Source organism: Zingiber officinale, chromosome 11B (genome assembly GCF_018446385.1).
Source record: "Zingiber officinale cultivar Zhangliang chromosome 11B, Zo_v1.1, whole genome shotgun sequence".
Taxonomy (NCBI): domain Eukaryota; kingdom Viridiplantae; phylum Streptophyta; class Magnoliopsida; order Zingiberales; family Zingiberaceae; genus Zingiber; species Zingiber officinale.
The window spans coordinates 44316328-44341974 of NC_056007.1; the positions used below are offsets into that span (position 1 = coordinate 44316328).

The following is a 25647-nucleotide window of genomic DNA, read 5'->3' on the forward strand; positions in this document are numbered from 1 at the left end:
GTTGAGGCTGTCCGGAGCAGTTCCAGTCGCTAGTCCCCACTGCACGTAGTGCTAGTCCCCTGCAGCCACAAGACTGTTTACTTATCTTTTGATTTTATGTTTTAGATTATGTTTTGATCTTGTATTGTTTAGATACTTGGAGCTTGTATGGATTATATTTGTCGATGGATTTTGGTATGATTTGGTTTTGTTCTACTTCATGCCTGCCTGGACGGCAGAAGAGGTGAGTTTATCGGATTTGAGCTTTACGAGTGTAGTTGAGTAGGGTTGTCTTCGAGTCATCTTATTACTGCTTTGTTTGTTTCTATTAAACTGCATGGTGATTGTTTTATTTTTGTTATTATTCCAGCCGCATGTGGCTGAGGTATATAGTGCTTGTAGAAAAGTTTCAGATTGTCCGCCGTACAGGGGAGATGCTGCCGAAATTTCTTCGGACAGAGACTCCTCCGGGGCGTGACAATCTCACTTGGTTACCAGGATTCATAAACTCTAATACTTAAGCCTGGAGGTTTGGAGTTCGAATCCTGGGGGAGGCAAAAATCCACTGCCAGACATGAGAGGTCGCCAAATGGGCTGACGACATAAGGGCCGCCAGTTGGGCCGCCACAAGGGCCGCCCAAGAGGCCAAAAGGGTCGGGTCGTTACAATGGAATTCTTATGTTTTACCATTTTATCCTTCTCTCTTTTTTCTTTTCTTTTTTTACAAAGAAGAGAGAATGAGAGCACAATGGACATAATATGGAGAATTGAATTCCCTATCTAAATCACACATAAAGAGGTGTGATTTACTTTTGCCTTGTTTGATGGAATTGAAATTGAATTCCATATCAATTCTTAGCTAAAAAATCATTCCAAAACATGGAATTCAATTCCAATTCTAAAAGGAATTGAATTCCATATCATTCCAAACAGGCTGTTAGGTACCCAAACCACAGTGATGACTTCAAAGAGAGTGTTGACTTCAGGGGGAGTGTTAACTTCAGGGGGAGTATTGACGTCAGGGGAGGTCTTCTAGAGAATTATGTTTGTAAAATCTTTTGAAAAGATATTTTTGTAAAAATATTTTGAATAACCTTCTCACACTTTATTTGAAAAATATTCTTAAAATATTTTCAAAACTTTTTTAATCCTTTTGAAAACTATTTTACAAATTTATCTTATATAAAAAAATAAAAAAAACACTCTATGCTTTTTAAAAATCATTACGACTTACCATATTTTAAAATATTTAAAAAATCACCTTCAAACTTGTTGAAAGGAGTTTTTAAAAACACTTTGGAAAGTTTTTTCTCGCACATTGTTGGTACAAAACCTAATAAAAACTAACCTTAAGTTCAAATTCTTTTGATGTGTGCCAAAGGGGGAGAGTGATATCTTAAGTTAGAAAAATCTTAAGTTAGAAAAGTTAAAACATTCCTAACCTCTCTCAAACTTTCTCTAATTTCCCTAACCTCTCTCAAACTTTTTCGAATTTCTCAAATCTTGAGAATTAACCCTTAAAAGACCCAAGCCTAACTTAAGAAAATTGTCAAACATCAAAAAGGAGGAGATTGTTGGTGTAATCGACCTCTAGGGTTTCGATGTTTGACAATATGACCAAGGGTTGACCCAAACAGGACTTGATGTTTGGGAGAAACAAGTCTAGTTAGGACTAGATGACTAGCAAAGGTAAGTCCTAACCAAAGGTTAGGTAAAGTGAAAGTCCCGGTGAATGAAGCTGGGCCCTAGTGAGTGAAGCTAGGTGGAGGAAGTCTTAGCGAGTGAAACCAGGCCCTAGTGAGTGAAGCTAGGTGGAGGAAGTCCTAGTGAGTGAAGCCAGACCCTAGTGAGTGATGCTAGGTGGAGGAAGTCCTGGTGAGTGAAGCCAGGCAATGGAAGTCCTGGTGAGTGAAGCTAGGCAACCCTAGGAGGTAACACTAGGTTATACTTGAATTCTGTTAATACTGTGCTAACTCAGTGTTGCAGGGAAGCTCAGCTAGGTCGACGGGCTGACCAGGTAGCTGACACAAGTCCAGACAGGTCAAAGGGCTGATCGGACGTCTTACAGGTAAGTTAAGGTAGAGGGGAGTGACTGTGAGGGCGCGTTCTCAGGAAGGGAACATTAGACGTCGATCCAACTTAGATCCATTTCGGATATCTAAGTCGAGATCGTGACTAGATTCCGGTCTCGAGGAGACGGAATCTAATTACTATCCTATTTTGATCATAAACTGTGCTAACACTCTGTTTTGCAGGATATTTTTGCATTTATGCTTCAGACTAACATTTTCTTGCAGGGAAATGAAGTTGCTAGAAAATGGAGTCCGGGCGCCCAGAATGCAAGTTTTATCCACAACTTCACTTCTCCACGTGGAGCACCCTATTTGGCTCGACTACATCATATTCAGGGTGCTTGAAAGGATCCAGGCTCCCCGAACCTCCTATATAAGAAGGGTAAAGGTTGAAGCTAAAGAACAACGAAACAACGAACGATCTGTTCTCCTGTGCTCCTGTGACTCCACGACCTACAGAGTGCTTTTCTGTTTTCTTATTTACATTGTCGGTATTATTTTTTTTGTATTCCTGTAACTCAATTTGTAATCAATATTCCAAATTGCTAGTAGATTGCCCAACGAAAGCACTCGACGAGTGCGGGCCTTGGAGTAGGAGTCGCCGAAGGCTCCAAACCAAGTAAAACAACTTGTGTTAGCATTGCTTTGTCTTTTCGTTTATTCTTTTCCGCTGCGTACTCCTACTCGATTTTTTAATCGCTATTCACCCCCCCCCCCTTTAGCAAAACTCATCGATCCAACACCATCTTCACTGATCCGTCCATGTCCAAAGAAATAATTGCAAGCAAGAAGACCAACAACACATAGATAAACATTCATCTCTTCTCTATCTTATATTTTAGATTATAGAATGCTTAATTTTGTTGGTGTGGTTAGCGCTAACGGTCTAACTCAGGTTTTGATGAATGACAAATTAGGTTAAGTTAGGTTTGTCACTGTCTAACACTCTAATCGAGTGTGCAGGCGAAGTCCAGACAGGTCAACAAGCTGACCGAACATTTGGCATGAAGTCCAGCTAGGTCGACGGGCTGAACAGTTAGCTGGCGCGAAGTCCAGACGGGACAAAGGGCTGACCGGACGTCTGGCAGGTAAGTAAAGGTAAGTCACTGGAGGGGAGTGACTGTGAGGACGCATTCCCGGGAAGGGAACTTAGGCATCGATCCAACTTAAATCCAGTTCGGAAATCTAAGTTGAGATCGTGACTTGATTTCGGTCTCGGAAAGACGGAATCTAAGTCATACTCTTTTCTATCAAATTATAAACTGTGCTAATACTTTGTTTTGCAGGATATACATTATATATTTACCTCGGACTAACCTTGTCTTGCAGGAGAAGTGTTAGTTAGAGCCCTAGAGCCAATCATTTGATGATTGTAAGGACTCATTGTATCATATTCTTGTATATTAATAAAGGCATTTGGATTTTGGTTATTATACTTACTTGTATTGGTGCCAAATAAACTAAGTATAATAATGTCCTTGAGTAGATGGTTCTCACCTATATCAATCGGTTAGTTGAACCGATAGTGAGATGATATAGGGAACACTACTCTTAATCATTCCTAGTCGAGTATTAACATTCAGGGACAATGTTAATGCAATAAGACTAGCATGTAGGTCAACTCGATGACTTGATCTCACAAGTCATGGATATAGAGATATTAAGTTGACACATGGGTATACATTAGAGAATGTATACTGAATGACCCGCCATGAGAAAGAATCATGGATCGTTATACGAGTGTCATATACTTTCTCATGTGGCTATTAGTATGACTACTAGTCCTTAGACCTGAAGTCACCATAGATCCCTACATAAGGAGTTATGTACTTTGGTTTCGTCAAACGTCACCCGTAACTGGGTGGACTATAAAGGCGAGTACTGGGTATATAACGAATTATGTAGAGGGATGTGAGTGATGTAGATGGGATCTATCCCTCCCATATGATGGGAGCGACATCGGTATTCTTGATAGAGTGAGACCACTAAGTGCATGACCATGCCCAAATGAGTCAACATTAGATGTTGAGCTCATTTGATCGAGTGAGTCTACTTGGAGTTCAAGATTTAGATTGATTAGAGGATGACACGGTCTATGCCTCATATTGGTCAATCTAGATGTCTAGGATAGAAAGACACTTGTCATATATTGTGAAGAGTCACAATTAGTAGTCACAAGGTGATGTCGGATCACGACATTCTTATAACTTGGGTAGTAATGATGTGTTGCTAGATACCGCTCATTACTTATGCTCCTAAATGGGTTTAGGGCATTGCCAACGTTACAAGAACCTATAGGGTCACACACTAAGGACAATTAGATGGAGATTTGGTTCATATGATGAACCAAGAGGATTAGATTCATTTGATGAATCAAATTGGATTAAAAATAATCCTATTTGGGTTAATTGAGTTGGACTCAAGTTGATTCATGTATTTAATGAGTCTAATTTAGATTATGACTTATTAAATCAATTTAATTTAATGAATTAGATTCATTATATTAAGCTGGCTCGAATCAAATGGTTGGATTAGATCAACCATGGTAGAGATTGGGTCAAGTTTGACTTGACTTGAGAAGGAAGACCAAATGTCAATTTTGACTTGACTTTTTGCCACCTCATTGGTGAGTTGGCATTAGGTGCACCAATGATGATGTTCCACATCATCATGGTGTGCCACCTCATGGAAGTTACAAAGTCATTCTCTTTAATGACTTCATATTAATTGCAATTAATGCAATTAATTTGGGAGTTTCACAAGGGAGACTGGCCGGCCACTTTTGGTTTGAATGTGAATTCATTTTTTTTTCATTCATTCAAGTGTGTATCTTCTTCCTTCTTCCTCTCAAGCTCTCCCTCTCCTCCTCAACTTGGCCGAACCATACATAGGTGCTAGCACACCTTTTGTGTGGTTTTCTCCACCTACGTGTTCGTGTGGATACTTCTAGAGGAGTATCTATCTTGATAGTCTCGAGATCCGACGTTTTGGATGAGCGGGAATTTTGCGAGGGCACGCTTCAAAGGTAAAAGCTCTCAACACATAGATCTAGGAGTAGATCTAAAGTTTTGAAACTCGTACTTGTATTGTAGTCAAATTTTTCCTTGCACGGATCTACGGCTTTGGGTGATTCGGGGTTTCCGTGACGCGAAAAGCGGTTTTCGCGGACCGAAAAACCCAACAGTGGTATCAGAGCCACGTGCAAGGCTTGTACGAGTTTAATTTTTGGTTTTATGAAAACTAAAGTTTCTATAATTTTTTGTAAAATTATGATTTTTGGGTTTTTATGAGTATTTTTCTCGAGTAATCGAAGCACAAGTGTTTAGACGCTTGTAGGCTTCGACTACCGGGAAGATTTTTCCAAAATGGTGATGTTTCGACCCAAATCCGTTTGGGACAGCGAGCGAAGGCACTGTAGGATCGCTTAGGAGCAACTCACGATGATTAGATCGTGGGTAGGGGCACTCCCCCTAACCCCGCAAGGGGATTTGCTTCGCGATTGCGCCCGAAATCGCTAATCGGGACCGCCGGGAAAATTTTTCTCAAAGGTTTCGTTCCAAATTGTTTTGGGACAGCGGGCTAAGGAGCTGTAGGATCGCAAAGGAACCCTCGCGATGGTTAGATCGCGGGTAGGGGTGCTGCCCCTGGCCCCGCAAGGGGATCCGTTCCGCGATTGCGCCCGAAACCGCTAAACGGGACCGCTGGGAAATTTTACTCGTAAAAATTGTAAAAATTAATTTTAAAATTATAGAAAATTATGAAAATATATAATTTTGAATTATATATTAATTTTGTGATAGTCATGGCCCAAACACCCAATATGATTGGATTGTGTTGTAATTCATAATACGGCATGCGTGCCGTTATGTGTTTGCGCGTGTTGTATGTTTTTATTTTTCCGCGACCTACGCGTCGTGCCTTTCTCATATATTCTGGTTGTAAATTAGATTTAGACTCGAATATAACTCGAGTTTCAAATTGTAATGTACAAATTGGAGCGGTGGAGGGTCCACACGAGACGGAGTTCCGAGGCGGGCACGAGCAACAAGAGGTAGTCAAAGGGAGGAGCTTGGAGAAGCTGTTGACCCTAGGTTGACCATTCGATCTTCTCATTGGCTTGAGAAGATCGTAGTAGGGCCATGACTAAATCACAAATAGATTAATTAGTTAATTGCTTATGTATATGATGCATGTTTAATAAGTAATTAATTAATTAGTGCCTTACGATTAGATTAGATCTAAGTCATGCACATGATGCACCCTTGCGATTAGATTAGATCTAAGTCGTGCACAAGATGCATCCTTTTTCGATTAGATTAGATCTCGATCGAACCAACTCTAAATGCCTAACCGTGCCATGATACCTATCACTACCTCGATCACATGTATTGTTGAATCTGCCAAAGCAGAGCAATACATATTATCTTGGTAGGGTACGGAGGGACAATCTTGGTCCCGCCTATCAACGCATGGGTGAATACAAACTCAATTAGATTGAGTATTCCTAGTTGCTCGGTTAGATCGAGTCAACTATAGACATTCTTCCAACGGTTGGAAAAGATAGGTCAAAATCACATCTATATTAACTCTCGGGCGTATTAGCCAAAGCTAACTCGAGTTTTAATATAAATGCGGATATTGATTTTATAAACAAGAGTTGCATAGAGATGTAATTGGTAATCGTTACCTACCTATCATACTAAGCCTTGGGCGTATTAGCCAAAGCTAACTAAAGGGTTAGTATGATGTGGATCTTGTCCCACAAGAATTATAGAATTCAGAGGGAGCATCATTTAATTAAAGGCCTAATTAAATGTTTAAGAATATGATATTTATTTCTGCTTTTATTCTGTTGTAGATAACCATGATGTCAAATACGAACACCTTCTCCCTGCGATCTATCCTTGAGAAGGACAAGCTCAACGGAGCAAACTTCCTGGACTGGTACAGGAACTTGAGAATAGTTCTCACCTAGGAACGTAAACTGTACGTTCTGGAGCAGCCCATTCCGGAGGCTCCTCCTGCCAATGCCCCACGAGCTGACAAAGATGCTTACAAGAAGCATCAAGACGACGCATTAGATGTGTCTTGTCTAATGCTCGCGACCATGAACTCTGAGCCTCAGAAGCAACACGAGTTGATGGGTGCTTACGATATGGTTGAGCATCTTCGCCAACTATATCAGGGACAAGCGAGACATGAGAGATTTGAGATCTCTAAGGCACTGTTTCAGTGCAAGATGTCAGACGGGGCTCCCGTAGGTCCTTATGTACTCAAGATGATTGGGTACATAGAGAACCTACAAAGACTGGGGTTCCCACTTGGTCAAGAGCTGGCCACTGACTTAATCTTGCAATCCTTGCCGGATAGCTATAGTCAATTCGTTCTGAACTATAACATGAATGAGATTGACAAGCCACTGCCCGAGCTCCTTAGTATGTTATGAACTGCTGAGGTTAACCATAAGAAGGTTAAGCCCATTCTGATGGTCCAAAAGCATAAGGGAAAAGGCAAGCCCAAAGGCAAGGGAAAGTACCAAGCCAAGGGCAAAGGCAAGGCACTGAAGCCTAAAGGAGGGGTCGCCAAGGATGCTACCTACTTCTACTGCGGTCAGACCGGGCACTGGAAGAGGAACTGCAAGGTATACTTGGAGGATCTTAAGAAGAAGCGAAGTGAGACTTCCACTTCGGGTATATATGTTATAGAAGTCAATCTATCTATTTCTACATCATGGGTATTAGATACTGGATGTGCTTCTCACATTTGTACTGATGTGCAGGCGCTGAGAAATAGCAGTGGACCTACGAGTAGGCAATAGAGCACGGGTTGCTGCTGTTGTTGTAGGGACTTACTTTCTATCTCTGCCCTCTGGGCTTGTACTAGAGTTAGTCGATTGTTGTTATGTGCCTGCATTAACTAAGAACATTGTATCAGTTTCTTGTTTAGACAAGAAAGGTTTCTCGTTTACTATAAAGAACAAATGTTGTTCCGTCTATTTAAACGATATGTTCTATTGTAGTGCACCTCTGATAAACAGACTCTATATTCTAGACCTTGAGAGCCCTATCTATAACATAAATACCAAGAGGTTCAAGTCAAATGACATGAACCAAACTTATCCCTGGCACTGTCGCTTAGGTCATATAAATGATAAGCTCTTATCCCAGCTCCATAAGGATGGTTTGCTGGACTCATTTGATTTTGAATCATATGAGATATGCGAGTCATGCCTACGAGGCAAGATGACCAAGACTCCCTTTAGTGGGCACAGCGAGAGAGCGACTGATTTGTTAGGACTCATACATAGTGATGTATGTGGCCCTTTCAATGTCGCTGCTAGAGGCGATTATAGGTACTTCATCACATTTACTGATGACTTCAGTAGATATGGTTATGTGTATTTGATGACACATAAATCTGAATCCTTTAAAAAGTTTAAAGAATTCAAGAATGAAGTACAGAACCAGCTTGGCAAGAGTATTAAGGTACTTCGATCAGATCGAGGTGGTGAATACTTAAGCCATGAGTTTCGTGACTACTTAGCTGAGTGTGGGATTTTATCTCAACTCACTCCTCCTGGAACACCACAGTGGAATGGTGTATCCGAAAGGAGGAATCATACCTTATTAGATATGGTACGATCTATGATGAGTCACACAGATCTTCCGACATATCTATGGGGATATGCTCTAGACACAACAACTTTCATTCTCAACCGAGTTCCATCCAAGGCTGTGATAATGACACCATATAGGATATGGACTGGGAGAGATGCCCAGGTGTCTTTCATGAGGATTTGGGGCTGTGAGGCTTACGTACGACGTCAAGTCTCAGACAAATTAGGACCCAAATCTGACAAGTGCTATTTCATCGGATATCCCAAGGAAACTAAGGGATATTACTTCTACATTCCCAGTCAGCACAAGGTAGTTGTGGCAAAGACTGGGGTCTTTCTAGAAAGGGACTTTGTTTCTAGAAAGACAAGTGGGAGCGCGTTCGATCTTGAAGAAGTTCAAGATGCGAACAATAGCACTGATGCCTCGATGGAAATTGAACTGGAACCACAAAGTGTTGTGGATGATGCTGTTCCATAAGGAGTTGAGGAACAACAACCGGTTCAAGTAGACGTACCTCTTCACAGGTCTGATAGGGTACGTCGTCAGCCTGAGAGATACTCATTTCAATTGTGTGACCATGATGACGTTATGCTCATAGAGGATGAGCCTACCACCTATCAGGAAGTTGTGATGAGACCAGATTCCGAGAAATGGCTAGAGGCCATGAGATCCGAAATGGAATCCATGTACACCAACCAAGTATGGACTTTGTTTGATCCACCTGAAGGGGTAAAACCCATTGGGTGTAAGTGGGTCTTTAAGAGAAAGACTGACATGGATGGACTTATCTATAAGGGTCGCTTGGTAGCTAAAGGTTTCAAACAGATTCATGGTATTGACTATGATGAAACCTTTTCTCCAGTAGCGATGTTTAAGTCCATTCGGATCATGCTTGCTATTGCAGCCTACCATGACTATGAGATATGGCAGATGGATGTTAAAACTGCGTTTCTGAATGGAAACCTGCTCGAGGATGTGTACATGACACAACCTGAGGGTTTTGTAGATCCACAGCATACTAGCAGAGTATGCAAGCTGCATAGGTCCATTTATGGACTAAAGCAAGCTTCTCGGAGCTGAAATCTTCGATTCGATGATGCAATCAAATAGTTTGGTTTCATCAAGAACGAAGATGAGCCTTGTGTCTACAAGAAGGTTGTAGGGGATATAGTTGTCTTCCTCATATTGTATGTGGATGACATACTACTCATTGGGAAGGACATCCCTATGCTTCAGTCTGTCAAGATCTGGCTAGGGAGTTGCTTCTCAATGAAGGAATTAGGTGAGGCATCCCGCATTCTAGGGATACAGATCTATAGAGATAGATCTAAGAGATTACTTGGCCTAAGTCAGAGTACATATATTGACAAGGTACTCCTACGATTTGCCATGCAGAACTCCAAGAAGGGATTTCTGCTGATGTCACATGGCGTGAGTCTTTCGAAGACTCAAGGTCCCTCTTCTAGAGAGGAGAGAGATAGCATGGATTAGATCCCTTATCCCTCAGCCATAGGATCGATCATGTACGCCATGCTATGTACTCGACCTGATGTCTCGTATGCTTTGAGCATGACGAGTAGATACCAGTTGTTGGTGCAGGAAGCATCCGACGATCGAACCTAAGTTTTGATAATGGCAAAGGGATTCAAAGTTATGATTCTCTGTTATCTAATATGTTGAATGAGTGTTTCAGGAAAGTCCTAACTGCGGTTAGGCAGGTGAAAATCCTAGGGGGTGGTAACCCTAGGTCCTAGGGGGTGGTAACCCTAGGTGGAGAAAAGTCCTAGCTGCGGTTAGGCAAAGGGAAAACCCTAGGGGGTGGTAACCCTAGGTCATAGGGGGTGGTAACCCTATGCGGAAAGTCTTGGCAGGTCGATGGCTTCAGGCAAAAGTCCTAGGGGGTGGTAACCCTAGGTGGAAAGTCCTGGTGTCGCGAACCAAGTGAAAGACTGGACTAGCCGGGGAAGCGGATGTCCAGCAGAAAGTCCGGAAGCATCGAGTGCTGAGGAAAAGTCCAGTCGATCTGGAGGATCGACTGACAACAGGTAAATCTCCTGAGTGGAGTAGGTGAGGACGCGTTCCCCGTAGAGGGAACAGTAGGCGTCGGGTCGACCTAGGGTTTCCGGTTGGAAACCCGAAGTCAGGCTCGGATAGTCCAGAGACTATCATTATCACTTCTATTATGCTTTATGTGCTAACTTTGTGCTGCAGGGTATATTTGGGATTAATGTATCTTGCAGGGACCAAAGTGCAAAGATTAACCTCGGATGAACAGTGTCCGAGGCGCCTCCATGGAGCTTGGAGGCACCTCGGGTGCAAAAGCTGACCTGGCTACGAAGTAGGGCTGAAGGCGCCTCGGTTGGCTATGGAGGCGCCTTGGAAGGCGCCTTGAAGACCCATGAAGGCGCCTTCAAGGTGATAAGGCGCAGAATGGTCAGCGTTCATCTGCACGGTGGACTCGGAGCTATGGAGGCGCCTTCGGAGGCTTTCAAGGCGCCTTGGATGCCCTTTATAAGGGGTCTTCGAGTAGCAGTGAGGATCAACAACTTCCAAGCTTCCATTCTGTTGTGTTCTGCTCAAGTACTGCTTCCGAAGTGCTGTTGCAACATTCCGACGACCCGAAGCTCAGATTTCTTTTCTACTACTGTTGTCGGTATAATTTTAATTGCAGTTAAATTTGTAATTAGTTTGTAATATTCCTATGAGCTTATAGTTGTTACCCACGGAAAGCGATCAAGGATCGCGGGCCTTCGAGTAGGAGTCGACCTAGGCTCCGAACGAAGTAAACGACCGTGTTCTTGTGCTTGTTTTCTTTATTCCGCTGCTTTAATTACTCGACGAACATTTTACGATTCCGATAATCGAACTATTTAGCCACAAGCGCTATTCACCCCCCCTCTAGCGCCTCTCGATCCAACAATTGGTATCAGAGCGGGGTCGCTTTGAACTGGTGCAACCACTATTCAAGCATTTTTCGTGGCTTTGTCGTTTGTATAGGGTAAAAAAAAAACCTTACGTTTGTAAGGACTCATTGTAAAAATAAACTGTGCTAATACTTTGTTTTGCAGGATATACATTATATATTTGCCTCGGACTAACCTTGTCTTGCAGGAGAAGTGTTAGTTAGAGCCCTAGAGCCAATCATTTGATGATTGTAAGGACTCATTGTATCATATTCTTGTATATTAATAAAGGCATTTGGATTTTGGTTATTGTACTTAATTGTATTGGTGCCAAATAAACTAAGTATAATAATGTCCTTGAGTAGATGGTTCTCACCTATATCAATCAGTTAGTTGAACCGATAGTGAGATGATATAGGGAACACTACTCTTAATCATTCCTAGTCGAGTATTAACATTCAGGGACAATGTTAATGCAATAAGACTAGCATGTAGGTCAACTCGATGACTTGATCTCACAAGTCATGGATATAGAGATATCAAGTTGACACATGGGTATACATTAGAGAATGTATACTGAATGACCCGCCATGAGAAAGTATCATGGATCGTTATATGAGTGTCAAATACTTTCTCATGTGGCTATTAGTATGACTACTAGTCCTTAGACCTGAAGTCACCATAGATCCCTACATAAGGAGTTATGTACTTTGGTCAAACGTCACCCGTGAATCGGGTGGACTATAAAGGCGAGTACTGGGTATATAACAATTATGTAGAGGGATGAGTGATGTAGATGGGATCTATCCTCCCATACGACGGAGCGACATCGGTATTTTGATAGAGTGAGACCACTAAGTGCATGGTTGCCCAAATGAGTCAACATTAGATGTTGAGCTCATTTGATCGAGTGAGTCTACTTGAAGTTCAAGATTTAGATTGATTAGAGGATGACACGGTCTATGCCTCATATTGATCAATCTAGATGTCTAGGATAGAAGGACACTTATCATATATTGTGAAGAGTCACAATTAGTAGTCACAAGGTGATGTCGGATCTCGACATTCTTGTAACTTGGGTAGTAATGATGTGTTGCTAGATACCGCTCATTACTTATGCTCCTAAATGGGTTTAGGGCATTGCCAACGTTACAAGAACCTATAGGGTCACACACTAAGGACAATTAGATGAAGATTTGGTTCATATGATGAACCAAGAGGATTAGATTCATTTGATGAATCAAATTGGATTAAAAGTAATCCTAATTGGGCTAATTGAGTTGGACTCAAGTTGATTCATGTATTTAATGAGTTTAATTTAGATTATGACTTATTAAATCAATTTAATTTAATGAATTAGATTCATTATATTAAGTTGGCTCGAATCAAATGGTTGGATTAGATCAACCATGGTAGAGATTGGGTCAAGTTTAACTTGACTTGAGAAGGAAGACCAAAGGTCAATTTTGACTTGACCTTTTGCCACCTCATTGGTGAGTTGACAGTAGGTGGACCAATGATGATGTTCCACATCATCATGGTGTGCCACCTCATGGAAGTTACAAAGCCATTCTCTTTAATGGCTTCATATTAATTGCAATTAATGCAATTAATTTGGGAGTTTCACAAGGGAGAGTGGCCGACCACTTTTGGTTTGAATGTGAATTCATTTTTTTTTCATTCATTCAAGTGTGTATCTTCTTCCTTCTTCCTCTCAGGCTCTCCCTCTCCTCCTCAACTTGGCCGAACCATACATAGGTGCTAGCACACCTTTTGTGTGGTTTTCTCCATCTACGTGTTCGTGTGGATACTTCTAGAGGGGTATCTATCTTGATACTCTCGAGATCCGGCGTTTTGGACGAGCGGGAATTTTGCGAGGGCACGCTTCAAAGGTAAAAGCTCTCAACAAATAGATTTAGGAGTAGATCTAAAGTTTTGTAACTCATACTTGTATTGTCTTCGAATTTTTCCTTGCACGGATCTACGACTTTGGGTGATTCGGGGTTTTTGCGACGCGAAAAGGGGTTTTCGCGGCCCGAAAAACCCAACAAGAAGATGTTTTCTGGAGAAAGGTGGTCCGGGGACAAGTTTTATCCCCTAACGCGATGTCGACACAAGGAGCCTCCTGGTTGGGTCGGATATGTCATGGTCGAGGCGTCCTGAAGGTTCCAGGCACCCCGAGCCTCCTATATAAGGAGGGTCAAAGGCGGAGCTCCAATAACAACTCAGAACTGACAATCTGATCCCTTGTGCTCCTGCGACGTCGCGATCTCCGACAAGCTTTCTTTTTCTGTCCTATTTTTTATTGTCGGTAATTTTCTTTATTAGCAACCTTGTACTTAATTTGTAATCTAACTTTCGAATTGCTAGTGGGTTGCCCAACGAAAGTACTCAACAAGTACGGGCCTTGGAGTAGGAGTCGACACAGGCTTCGAACCAAGTAAAAAGAACTTGTGTTAGCCTTGCTCTTTTCTTTCTTATTCTTTTTCCGCTGCGTAAACTCTTACGAAATTTTTAAATCGATATTTCCCCCCCCCCCCCCCCCCCTTCTCTTGTAACGCCCCGCCCTTCCCCGCCACTCGGGAAGGGGGCAAAAGGACGGGGGTTACTTGAAAACATACATACATGGCAGCGGAAGTAAATAATATAATTTTTTTTTGAAACAAATTAAACTAACTTAAGCATACAATCATGTTGTCATAGAAACATGTTCATTATCATAGGATCATATATCCAACATATCATGTTAACATTCATAACTTGATCTAACATCTACTACTTGCTACATAATGCATAACATTTTACTTGAAATAAGCATACTATCAGAGATCCTCAAAACATAAGTTCATAGTGAGTAGACATCAATAAATATCATCCATCATACGTAAAGTTTTAGAACATAGAAACATTAAGCAGATTTATTACACCATGCAACTGCCACACACACTCTTGCCCTTCCTGCTGCTCCCTTTTAATTCAACCATTCTTTTCCTTTGTCTTCAATACAAGGGAAATTAAACTATAAGCACATAGGCTTAGTAAGATTCTTTCCTACTCACAAAACATGAATCATACATCAAAACATAAAGTGGTAACATGTTCATTTAACCAACATCTAGATATAAATCTGCATACTAGTATAAAGTAGAGTCATACTCATGTAAGTAAATCATAACGTAGCATGTGAGAGTTCATACACAAAGTAATAACATGATCATCTAGGCATCATAAACTTATTTTTCAACAAAGGAACATCTTATTAAAACATAATGGGAAACATTTAGCATGAGTAAGCATATGCAAGATGTCCTTTGAAAATATGCATCATGAATGAGTATATGCAAGATGTCCTTTGAAAACATATATATCATATAAATACTTAAACATAATCTCATCATGAGGGCTCGGCTTTGTACCACATACATACATAAATGCGCGCATCCTATGTAGATCCAAGGTAGCAAATCTTGAACCTACTAGGAACTAGGCCCGTTTCATAGACCATCGACCTAGGGGCAACTTAGGAGTCCATCCCTTTTAATAGGCCCGTTTCATAGACCATCAACCTAGGGGCAACTTAGGAGCCCATCCCTGGTACAAGCCATACAAAGTAAAATAACATATCATGTTTCATATCATATCATAGCATATCATGTTCTTGTCCTATCATGACATATCATATTCTTGTCATATCATGAAGAGTGCTCTTAGTCCCAACTTAAGGGAAACATCTCTTAGGCTTTTCATCATACATAAGCCTTGCATAACATAGTAGCATAAAGTGCACATAACACATAGCATTCCTTAGAGAAAACATACATGATGACGTAAGTGCACATAACAAATAGCATGATGGCATAAAATCCATATCACATCATAAGAAATCATTAGCATATATGATTAGGGTTTTGATCTTCCTATAACTCTAAATCTTAACCTAGCCGAAACCTAGAGGTAGGATTCTAGGTTTTCTTTTCTTTTTTTTTTTTAACCCCACATGAAGCATGGAAAACTTAAACTAACCATATATCAAGAATCATACATCATGAGAAAACATAAACATGCATAGTTAGGTTCAAAATTTTTCCCTAAACCTTCCATTTAATCTTGGCCGAACCCTAAAGGTAAGGATCTTAAACTTTGACTACCAAAAAAAAAAGCATGAAAACTTAAACTAACCATAGACAAGGGATCATACATCATTATGGAGCATAAACAAGCATGATTAGATTTCAAAACCTTGCTCTAAGTCTTATGTTCATCCTTGGCCGAAACCTAAAGTAAGGTTCTATGTTTTGTTTATACAACATGTAGCAAGAAAACTTAACTAACAACATATAATAGATCATACATCATGAATGAGCATAAACAAGCATGATTAGATTTCAAAACCTTGCTCTAAGCCTTATGTTCATCCTTGGCCGAAACCTAAGGTAAGGTTCTAGGTTTTGTTTATACAACATGTAGCATGAAAACTTAACTAAAAACATATAATAGATCATACATCATGAAGGAGCATAAACAAGCATGATTAGATTTCAAAACCTTGCTCTAAGCCTTATGTTCATCCTTGGCCAAAGCCTAAGGTAAGGTTCTAGGTTTTGTTTATACAACATGTAGCATGAAAACTTAACTAACAACATATAATAGATTATATATCATGAAGGAGCATAAACAAGCATGATTAGATTTCAAAACCTTGCTCTAAGATTTATGTTCATCCTTGGCCGAAACCTAAGGTAAGGTTCTAGGTTTTGTTTATACAACATGTAGCATGAAAACTTAACTAACAACATATAATAGATCATACATCATGAATGAGCAAAAACAAGCATGATTAGATTTCAAAACCTTGCTCTAAGCCTTATGTTCATCCTTGGCCGAAACCTAAGGTAAGGTTCTAGGTTTTGTTTATACAACATGTAGCATGAAAACTTAACTAACAACATATAATAGATCAAACATCATGAAGGAGCATAAACAAGCATGATTAGATTTCAAAACCTTGCTCTAAGCCTTATGTTCATCCTTGGCTGAAACCTAAGGTAAGGTTCTAGGTTTTGTTTATACAACATGTAGCATGAAAACTTAACTAACAACATATAATAGATCATACATCATGAATGAGCATAAACAAGCACGATTAGATTTCAAAACCTTGCTCTAAGCCTTATGATCATCCTTGGTCGAAACCTAAGGTAAGGTTCCAGGTTTTGTTTATACAACATGTAGTATGAAAACTTAACTAACAACATATAATAGATCATACATCATGAATGAGCATAAACAAGCATGATTAGATTTCAAAACCTTGCTCTAAGCCTTATGTTCATCCTTGGCCGAAACCTAAGGTAAGGTTCTAGGTTTTGTTTATACAACATGTAGCATGAAAACTTAACTAACAACATATAATTGATCATACATCATGAAGGAGCATAAACAAGCATGATTAGATTTCAAAACCTTGCTCTAAGCCTTATGTTCATCCTTGGCTGAAACCTAAGGTAAGGTTCTAGGTTTTGTTTATACAACATGTAGCATGAAAACTTAACTAACAACATATAATAGATCATACATCATGAAGGAGCATGAACAAGCATGATTAGGTCTTAAAATTTTACTCTAAGCCTTGTATTCCATCTTGGTCAAAACTTCAAGAGTGAGGTTCTAGACTTTTTGTTACTACATGAAGCATAAATTGTAAACTTGACATCCATAAGTGACCACAACTCCTTATCTTGGCCGAAACTTGAAAGGAAATCCCTAAGTTTTTCAAACAACTTTTAAACATAAAGCGTACGAGAACTACTTGTACTGCAGGTGAGGGAATACTTACATCCTCTCACTAAATTCACTAAGAGAATACCCTTTGCTTCTTGAAACTTTTTCCTAGAAGAATTTCTTTGGCTTGATTTCGGCAATGGTGAGGGTGAGGCTTTGGTTTTTCTCTGGAGAGAAGAAGGAAGGAAGAAAAGAGAAGAAAAATGAAGTTCTCTTTCCCTTTTTCTTATTTATGTTGAATGAAGGAAGAAGGCAAATTCATCTTTTTTTTCCATTAGGGAGGAAGAAGGCAACTCCAACTTTTCCTTCTAAGTCTCCTTCTAAATGAAAGGCCTTCACCTTAACTACAATTTCCCTTCTTTTCCTAACAGCACACCCCTGCTGGGGCTACTGGTTATCACATACATGCATCTAACACAAGGTCTAAGGTTCAAACCTTGGTCATGTCTCTTTTTGGTTCTATTTTTCTTTTATTTTGGAAAAATCCACATAAGACCAATTTTAATCATGGTAAAATTCATAAAATTCCTAGGGATCCTATGGGTGTTACACCTCTATCAACTTTCACGATCCAACAAGTGATATCAGAGCAAGTACCTCTCTGATTTGGTGCAACCACCAATCAGACAAGGGGGTGATCTGTTTTAAAAAAAAAATTTCTCTTCTTTCAGCTTTCAGTTTTTCGTATAATTCTAAATTGGTATTATTACCTTTTGGAAATATTTTCCATTGCAGTTAATCTAAATTGGTACAACCACCGATCCACGCGTTGGTTGGTGGCGCACAAAAGGGAATAGGCATCTCTCGCTAGAGGTCGAAGAAGAATCATTGGCGACCGGATCTGCGCCAACAGATGCTCCCCTGATTGGCGATGAAGGTGTGCTGGAGGCATCTCGGCGAGCAAGACTCGGCGTCGACAATCTAGGGCACGACGACAAGAGAGAAGGGAGAGGGCGACGACCGAACAAGAGCTAGGGTTGTCGGCGCCGGTGATCGCCCGAGAGAGAAATCGAAAGAGGTCTCGAGAAGAAGAAGACTCGTGATCGGGGAAGAAAAGGTCGTGCGAGAGAGGGCTCGGGAGAGGAGATCGGGGAAAGGGGGAGAGTTCAAGCGAATTCGGGGAGGAGAAAAGGAAACGAAATTAAAAAAAAATAAAACCTAGGTTAGATTAATTAAAGCCTAAGTCCATTCCCAAATCAACTCCCACTTAAATGGGTATTCCAAACAGGCCTCCAACTAGCTCCGAATCCATCCCCTCGAAATGGGTCATACGACCTCCGCTTAAATCCCAAAAAATTTCTAAATATTCCTGAAAAATCCAATAAGATTTTTCGTCCAATAAAATTTATTATTTAAATTTGTGATATCTTACATTCTCCCCCACTAATAAAAATTTGGTCCCCAAATTTACTGGTCAATTTAGGGATCCTCATCCAAGGGAATCCACCAAGCAACATACTCATATACCACTCCATCCAAATATCATAAACAAATCTCCAATCCTAGTATCATAAACATATCTCCAAACATGATAATCCTCCTCCAAGTGACTAACGACAACTCTGTGAGCTATGAACTCACCCTACTCCCGCTACTCTCACTCTGTAATCTAGCCAACTGCAGATAAATCAAACACCTCTAAAATCCAAAATCCACTATCAATAAATCCTCCAACACCTGTATAAAATACTCAAACTATCCATCAATCTGAGGGTGAAAATCTATACTAAAGCAAAACTGTGAACCCAAAGTCTGCTAAAAACTCACTCATAACCATGATGTGAAATCGCAGATCTCCATCCAATACCATACTCAAAGATACACCATAAGATCCGGTAATCTCTTTACAGTATAATCCTACTACTCAATCCAACTGATGCATCCTACAAATTAATAGCTAGGGAGCTAAGTTGTCACCCAACAATGATTATCCAAACCATCATATCCTCTCTATGTCCTGGATAATCCCATAATAGAATCCGTCAAAACATGCTCCCAACTTCACTCTAGTATCCAAATCAACGGAAGCAATCCTACTAATATCTGACATTCAGCCTCCACTTGATGTCATAATAGACATCAAGTTACAAAATCCGCGATGTCTTTCTTCATATCGTTCCACCAATAAGAGTGCTCCAATGCCTCCACACATCAGATGTCACCCGAATGTATCGCAAATCCAGATCAAGGTGTTTCCTGCAGTAACTCCTCCCGGATAAGAAGTGACTTGAAAGCACACATAATCTACTACGGAAATAAAGAATCTCATTCTCATTACCCGAGAATTCTAACTACTGACGCAAGACTGCTTCGCTCATGCTATATCGAAACTACACCAAACTCTAGGTACGATACCTTTGTGTAGAGTTCAAATCCGTCTACACTAGAAAGTACTACTAAGGCAGGTGTAGCTATCCAAACTGATCTCACAAACACCTATCCAGGAAATTTCCATACCCTCTCTAGATAGTCCAGTAAACTGTATAATGCTGGAGAAATCCTCAACCAATCTCCAATAATATCTAGCCAGATCAAGGAAGCTACGAGTCTCCTATATAGGCTACGACTACTCCTAACTGATAACAGCCTCTATCTCTTGTGAATCCTCTACTGAACACAACGTGTCCCAAAACTCGTAAAAGACAATCACAATACGTACTACTAACTTCACATATAGATGTTCCCGTCGAAACATCTCTAAAACTGTGCAAAGATATTGTACATAATCCACCTCGAATCGAAAATAGATCACATCATCGTCAATGAAGATAATGAAATCTAATCCAAACGCCCTATGAATACCAAATACAACAAGTCTATGAAAACATCTAGGCACGGTATGCCTAAATGGTAACACCAAGGACTCATAATATCTGTACAAATACACTCAACTGTAAGATCTCCAACAGCAAACCTATGATCGGATCACCAATAACAAGTCTGTAATCTAATCACCAACTACAAATCACGAAATCCATAAATATCACAAACATGCTACTCCTCATGTCGCTATCAACATCAAATATCAAATAATAGATCATCAAATCATATATCCACTAATAAATCATCAACAAATAACATATCACTACACCTGATCTCCCAATATCCATCAATCAAAATCGTCCTCAACAGCAATCAACCATACCGGATAGTCTCTTACACAAAGATAGAGAAAAATGAAAGCATCCAACTTTCAACACCTACTGCCAACAAACTAAATGTATCCTAAAAAGTCTGTCAAATCTCATCATCTCATCTTTTCTAATAATCAAATATCTACAGTAGAGGAATGTCAATCCAAAGTCAAAGGGTCACACAACCTTCTGACTAAGAGTCTACCCATCTAAAAAGTATCTCCAACACTCTCATAATCATCTCATATATGTCCCTCAACAAATATCAATAAAAGGCCAAACCCTCTAATATGAGATATAGACTACAAGATCTGGTAAAATGATCACGTGGTCAAGGTCTTGAGCCACCTGATAGAGACAATGTTAGTTGAGTCGTCTAACCATTGTCTTGTACCCCATCATACTGTGCTTGCTCCACCCTGAGGTTCAGCAACCTCCAGTATCGAGCAATGAACATAAAGATAGAGGAACGCTACAACTAAATAGCTGATCAAGATATCCGTCAATCGACGCTCTACTCCTCAAACCCCCTAATATAATTAAATAATACCACCTTCTCCATATCATTACGGGTCGTAGATCTCTAGGTACATCAAGGATATGTAACCATATCCAATCGGTCTATAAATCAGGATCTCCAATAGAGCAACGTTAGGCGAGTCTCTTCGTCTTATAAACCACCATGTTCCCGAAAGAGATAGAGAACTACTCTCTCTCCAAACACCTCAAGGAAATCACTAAGTGATGACCTGATCTCCAAAAACATTCTCTGCTTCTTCCTTCATGTGGTACCGGGTCACATAAAGGTTAAGCAGCTAACTTCAACTCTCTCACATCGGTACCAATCAAATATCCAAATGTACTCTCCAACTCATACACCCTAGTAACAGTTGTATCTCATAAGTGTTAAGCATGTAGCCTTACACTTTTCCACAGCAGTGGAGGTATCCCATCTGAATGTACCTTCTAAGTCATCCTACCAGGTACAGACAGTCCATGGTCAAAGTCCCCATGAAATAGGATATGACAATCCTCTACAAGTTGACCAAGCTGACAATGGTATATGACTAACTTAGTCCTCCCCATGACGGTACAAGTCATGTACCCAAGTATGTCTCCCAAAATATCTAACAAAGCACGGAATAACCCAAAGATAGGAATCTCTAAAAATAGAATAAGTCAGTCCCACTAGTCAGACCTACAAAATAAATCGGTCAACTACTATCCAATCCAACAAGAGTAAATCAATCATTCACTACTGAAACTAAGGTAAATCGATACCCTACTACAAATGTCAACCAGGGTAAATCGGTCCTCTACAGACCTAACCAAAAAGAATCTAAAATAATCCTCTACTAACCGAACTAACAGGAGCACAAAGCCAACTAAGGTATATCAAACCCCACTGCCCAAGTCAAACAGGTGAATCAATCCCACGACTAAACGAACCAATAGGAGTACACCAGTACTCTACTAACTGTGTTATCATAAGTATACAAACACCATCAACTACCTAGCAAATAACAATAGAGACTGGTATGTGACTCTAACTCTCAACCAACTCGTAGTAACAGACACCAAGACTACTAGTAATATGATATGACGATTCCCCTGAGACTGTAATCCTTGATCTCCAGTAGGTCAACCGTAATCAGTGATTGACCCAACACATGAAATGTATGGTACAAACAAATAGGCAAGTACTAACAAGAGAACACTAACACACATCATAACTATAAGAGCAACAATACATACACCAACATAAATGCATGATAACAATATGCAAACATACCTCCTATAGCCTGGAGATGTCCCAAACCCGAAAAGTCACATCAAGAAAATCGAATCACGAAATCCAAAACACGAATAATAGGCACCGATACCAAAATCGTATCGATAAATCTCAAAATCCAAAACACATAGCAAGTATCAGATACCTCGCCTGACATTACTAAATTGTCACGCCCAGGAGTCTCAATAAAGATCTCCCCTGCATCGTGACAATCAAGCATCACTACAAGAATACATCACACGCTACTGAATATTTATATACACACCCACGCAGCTATAATAACAACCCACACTACTGAATGAAACAATCACAACCACGAAGTTATATATAAAACACCACTCATTTAAAACACAACGGAAAAACGAAGGAAAGCCCACACAACACAAATAAATACAATACACGACATAAACACAAATACAACACTAAATCATAAGATAGCCATATGGCTATAGATAAATACAATGCCAAAAATAAGAAAAGAATATACAAAAGAAAACAAACACGCTTCTGATGCGACGTAGCAGACAGGATACTCCGAGCGACAACAACCATCTACAAAGCACCAAAACATAAACGTGGTGAGTATAGTAACTTAATGGGTAATAAAAGACAAAGCACGGCCTACAAATAAAACACGGAGATCAAAATATACAGCCTCAGAGAATAAAGAATACGATCATACTATCATAATCAATACATCCAACATACCGACATAATAACTCGACATATAAACCGTATAAACCACAATTAACGTAAGGATGTATACATACCCAACTGAATCGACATAGTACAACGATCAAGAACTCACCATATCCGCAATGCATCTACCGCGACACAGAATATAAATACGATCGCAAATACACGTAAAATAAACGATACGACGCAGCACGACAACCATACGCAACAATCATATCGCAAACAAACGCAACATACCACAAACACACGCAACTAGTATCTACTAGGTACGATGCAAATATATCTCCAACGACGCACCGCGCATGCATGCTCCACGGTCACCCCGCCACCTCTCTGACACCACGACCCATGTATGGCAGTACATGCACCGCTATTAGCGGCCGAAGCGGACGGTCACTAAGTAATTATATAACTACATAGGTCCCCGACCACTCATAACTCAAACCCTCCGACCATCATACCTCAAGACCCACTACTCCAGAGCGGTCGAGGTGACGTAACAACGAGCTACCGAACGAACACACAGACATACCCACTCCCCTACCACCATCAGAGTGGATACTATAAAACCGACAACCCTCTCAACTACAAAGGAGACGATAATCGTCAGAATGATTAATACGATATATATATATATATATGGCGATATGTATAACGCCATCATCCACGCAAACTCTAACCCATATAAGACTCCACAATACGAATATAATCGCTGATAAATCCACACACCCACATGTACACAACTACACACGTATAATCAACCAAAAATCTCCAATAATCCCCCTGAACACATATGCACAGATCGTAAATACAATCAACATGTATCCTCCAATAATAAACACATCAGACACATGTATAAACCACAAATATACAATCAACATAACTCCTCCAAAAGTACATAACCAAACACGTGTGTACATACAACATGCAAATGTACGGTCAACATGATGTCTCCTAAAACACATACCAAGCTACGTACAGTCCACATTATATGCAAAATCAGCATGGTAAATCCAACCACTCGACAATCCCTACAATACATACTCTACACGCGTAATCACAGCAGAGTAGAAATCAAGAGTAGAGACTATATATGATATAACTAGGACATCTCAAAGATCAAGCATAAGTATCAAGCAGGAAGGCAACCAACAAATACGATATAAGGAAAAGCAGTCTAATCCATCACATAAAACCATGCACTAAGCTCAATAAAATCTACATAGAGTCATGGAAGAAATACCCACCTTTATCTGTCGATCGCGTCAGATAGACCAATCCCACATCGAGACACTCACCTCAAACCCAAATCCTGTGATCACATAATACCTTTAGCCAATTACATAGGTAGCAAATAGCTAAATAAAATTCCCCAATCTAGTTAGGGAAAACTCTAATTGAAATAATTAACCCAATACAAAGTCTAATCAATCCAACTCATACCAATAACGATTATGTATCCATTTACATAAATCATTCACCAATTAACCATTACAAATCAACTCCAAAACTTACCCAATTTCGGATGCACCGTGGTTGATCCAAAGCCGAAAATGTTGGCTGTTGGAAATTGGTAACTAGGGCAAGATGAGACTGCTGAACTCCTAAACAATATCCTAATACACAATCAACATCGAGCATTAGATTTAAAGCTCAATCCATCAACGGAAATCAACCAACTTACCCTCTGTTGAATCCTGATTTCTAGCCAAATCGATGATGTTTGGAAGATGTTTAGCAACTTCATATCAGAACCAGAAAATGATGTCCAGCACTGGATCTTGGGCAAGACAATGGTCAAAGTAGAGGTCCAGTGATTGCAACAAGCCATAAGTAGCCAAAAATCCCTCTATAGACACTTCTTGACAAGGGAAGGACAACCGCAATGAATCCAAAATCACCGGCACCAGTTGGTCGGAGTGGAGGGGTCCGATCTAGGGCACAGGTGCATAAGGAAGAGGGCAACGGCTGGCCACGGTGATCAAAGCTAGTAACCTCGTCTTCGGTTCGTGCACACAGCTTCCAGTGAGCACCAGATGTTCGCAACTAGGGCTGGTGCTGATCCACGCGTTGGTTGGTGGCGCACAAAAGGGAATAGGCATCTCTCGCTGGAGGTCGAAGAAGAATCATTGGCGACCAGATCTGCGCCAACAGATGCTCCCCTGATTGGCGATGAAGGTGTGCTGGAGGCATCTCGGCGAGCAAGACTCGGCGTCGACAATCTAGGGCACGACGACAAGAGAGAAGGGAGAGGGCGACGAACGAACCAGAGCTAGGGTTGTCGGCGCCGATGATCGCCCGAGAGAGAAATCACAAGAGGTCTCGAGAAGAAGAAGACTCGTGATCGGGGAAGAAAAGGTCATGCGAGAGAGGGCTCGGGAGAGGAGATCGGGGAAAGGGGGAGAGTTCAGGCGAATTCGGGGAGGAGAAAAGGAAAAGAAATTAAAAAAAAATAAAACCTAGGTTAGATTAATTAAAGCCTAAGTCCATTCCCAAATCAACTCCCACTTAAATGAGTATTCCAAACAGGCCTCCAACTAGCTCCGAATCCATCCCCTCGAAATGGGTCATACGACCTCCGTTTAAATCCCAAAAAATTTCTAAATATTCCTGAAAAATCCAATAAGATTTTTCGTCCAATAAAATTTATTATTTAAATTTGTGATATCTTAC

General features: G+C 40.4%; 1 long non-coding RNA gene across 1 annotated transcript; it reads right to left on the reverse strand.

Moving 5' to 3' along the window:
- Positions 1 to 24170: 24170 nt before the first annotated feature.
- On the reverse strand, positions 24171 to 25412 carry LOC122034560. The gene is made up of 3 exons (XR_006126727.1): positions 24659 to 25412; positions 24490 to 24590; positions 24171 to 24286 (listed from the first exon to the last, which is right to left on the reverse strand). It is a non-coding gene; the product is annotated as an uncharacterized LOC122034560 (long non-coding RNA).
- Between the last annotated feature and the right edge of the window lie 235 nt (positions 25413 to 25647).